The 3,017-nt window shown below is 35.6% G+C and overlaps 1 long non-coding RNA gene across 7 annotated transcripts; it reads left to right on the forward strand.

Annotated features, from left to right (window-relative positions):
* Positions 1-502: 502 nt before the first annotated feature.
* Positions 503-2,181, forward strand: LOC131656672 (uncharacterized). 7 transcript variants are annotated; one of them, XR_009300245.1, is made up of 5 exons: positions 503-705; positions 782-1,297; positions 1,363-1,749; positions 1,850-1,877; positions 1,963-2,179. It is a non-coding gene; the product is annotated as an uncharacterized LOC131656672 (long non-coding RNA). The 7 variants fall into 7 exon arrangements; XR_009300246.1 differs by having other exon boundaries at positions 1,853-1,877; XR_009300243.1 differs by having other exon boundaries at positions 1,363-1,877; positions 1,963-2,180.
* Positions 2,182-3,017: the final 836 nt, after the last annotated feature.

Genomic DNA, 3,017 nt, shown 5'->3' on the forward strand with positions numbered 1-3,017 from the left:
TAAGAGATCAGGGTAAGATACTATATTCAGGTCGAGGGAAGGTGTTAGGCACCCTCAACCCTTTCCTAAGGTTTGCATTATAAAGCTAAGGTTTATGGCTAAAAAATAAAGAAAGATGACAGACAGTCACTACAAGAAATATGGCCTACGGCTACGCTAAATTCTTCCACAACTCAAAAACTGTGGCTACATATATGCTTTGGCCGGAGTTTTCAAACCGTAGAAATATGTTTTGAAATATTAAACCCAGATTGTGAAACTGTGGCCTTTTCTTAAATTACCATGTTTATACCACGGTTAATAACCGCGGCTTATAAGTTTCACTTCAAACTATGGCCGAAGCCCACAATTTTATAGCCCGCCAAACTTTCCCTCTTTTATTTTCACTTTCCCTCTTTTTTATTCTTTTCTTTTCTAATTATTTTTTATTAAAAAAATAAAATAAAGTTTTCTATTAAAAAAAATAAAATAAAATTGAGAAAGCAATTCCTAACACGTTTCAGTTTCTTTCTTCTTTTACTGCCATATCATCGCTTCCCTCCCTCTCTTACCTTCTCCTTCAGTTTCAAACAAAAAAACCTTCAGCCATCACGCCGCCATGCCTCCGACGGCATTCGCTGCGGCTATAAACACAAAAACCAACGCAGAGATGATGAATCTCCACAGCAGCGATGAAGAAGACGACGGCGGCGCCGCCACACCTAGGTTCATTCTCCAATTCGTTTACATTTTTGAAATCCTTTCTCCCTTCTCCTTTCTAACCTGAGTGCGTTTATTGCAGGAAATGGATGGAAGGAGGCGAATCTGAAAGGGGTCGAGTGGAAATCATAACGGAGAATCTCCAAAAAATCAAGGATTCCGCGATGTGAAGAGCGAATCGAGCAACAACAACCTTCAATCGGCGGAAGTGACGATGATGAGCGGCGGTGGAAAGCTTTTCAGGCGAGCTCTTCTTCTTTCTTTTCGTTTTAGGGTTTATTCTCTGGGTCTGCAAAGACTATAAATGAACATGGATAGATTTTAGGGTTTTCTAGAAATTTTTGTCAAAAAGCTACGTTGGAATGTTTGTGAATAGCTTTAGGTTATAAATTTAGGGTTTTTCTTCTATTCTTGTGTAAAAGCTACGCTCTGAGTTTTTGTTCTGTGTAAAAGCATCGAAGAATTTGTAGAAAATAGAGAGTGATGAAGGTTCTGCGGTTTTAAGATTCAAAGAATGGTGATGAAGATCTTGCAGAGGATAGGGAGAGTTTTCTTGGTGAGTTTCTCCCGATTGTTGAAGAATTAGAGTGATTTGCAAGTGAGTCCTCCTATTTTTTCTCTGTGATTCTTTGTGATTTACATTGTGTCTGATTATGCCTTCAGTTATATGTTCTAGGTTCGATTGACAAAGAAATTGGCTCTAAATCAACTCGTCGGAGTTGCACGTCGACACCGCGATTTATAAAATAGGTCATTTAATATATGCTTTGCCAAACATTCAAAAGAGGTGACAGGGTAATTAGTATATATAACTGATTCATATGCTTTATATGGTATAAACTTGTTTGGTTTCTTGTGCTTTTTCACAATTGATAATTTCTCTTAATATAGATTTTTGACTTATTTGATATAAAGCACAACGGAGTTATTGAGTTTGGCGAATTCGTTAGATCTCTTGGTGTTTTTCATCCAAACGCACCTTTAGAAGATAATTTTACTGGAGAACTACCCGTTAATTACATTCGCCAAGCTCACTACATTGACAGAATTGTAAGCTTCAAATATTTGTAGTGGTGTTTATTGATTACTAAATTCTTTTTCACGATACTTCAAATTGATACATATTTGGTCGGTTCCATTTTTTTGATAGTAGCAGGAACTATGGTTGGTTCTCTCGAGTAAGATATTCTTTCTTATAAACATATGACATCTTGTAAATTTTACAGTTGAGGTTCGTGTTCTTAATCTTATCCTATGTTGCAGTGAATCAGGTTATTTTTTCTCGTTCGATTTTCTACGATGGCGTGTCTCTAGTACTCAATGTTGATGGTATTCTAAGTAGAAAAACTCCACCAAGGCTCTGGTTGAACTTCCAGGTTATCTCCCTCTCTATCTCGTGACACTAATAATAACCCGCGTAATCATTCTATGACACTTTCTTATGTTGAAATTGATTGTTCTACTGCAGTACAAAGAGTTTTATAACCAACACAGTGTAAAGCTGGTTGATAAAGTACTAGAATTGTTGAGACTTTATACTATAGACTTTGTTTCATCTCCTGAGATAGATTTTATGACACTTTCTTATTTTACTCTTTTTCGTGTTCAAGGAATTAAATAATATTAATGATAACAAGTTATCTAATACTACATGGACTGTAGTGTTGACACATCTAAGTCTCATTTGTCATTTGTCATAATTTGAACAATGGTCTTACTTTTTTGTTAGGTAAAAATGTTGGAAGCCCTTGAAGACGTTGTTATTTTTGTGTTATTCTCGTTGCATAGATGTAACATGAACTTGTAAGAGTATTAAAATATGTTCTTCAATGCACATTTGCATCTGTGAGCATTGAGAACTTGATAATTAAACATTTTCTGAGATTAGTTGTATGTTTAGATTAGGTGATACAACTTGACCATCTGTGAGTGTGATTTTAGAGTCTTCAATATTTGAGAAACATGTAATGTAAGGTTTAAAGGCTAATTATATTTGACAATATTTGACAAACATGTAATGTAAGGTTTAGAGTCTTCAATATTTGACCATCTAGTTAATAGAGTTAAAAGGCTAATTATATTGAACATGATTAGAGTTTGGAAGAGTGGGACTCGCCTTGTTGCCAAGTGCCTACGTATCTCCTTATGGAGAATCAGAGTCAACGTAGTTCGGGCACAGGGTTGTACGCCTTAGAATTAGAATTTTGTGGTTTGAAATTGTTTAGAGGCTTTTTGAGTGGCCTATCATAGTTTTGAATTTGATTTGAAAGGCATTTTGAGTTGCCTGATAGAAAATGATGAAAATCCGTAGTATCGTG

The sequence above is a fragment of the Vicia villosa genome, linkage group LG3 (genome assembly GCF_029867415.1).
Source record: "Vicia villosa cultivar HV-30 ecotype Madison, WI linkage group LG3, Vvil1.0, whole genome shotgun sequence".
In the NCBI taxonomy this organism is placed as follows: domain Eukaryota; kingdom Viridiplantae; phylum Streptophyta; class Magnoliopsida; order Fabales; family Fabaceae; genus Vicia; species Vicia villosa.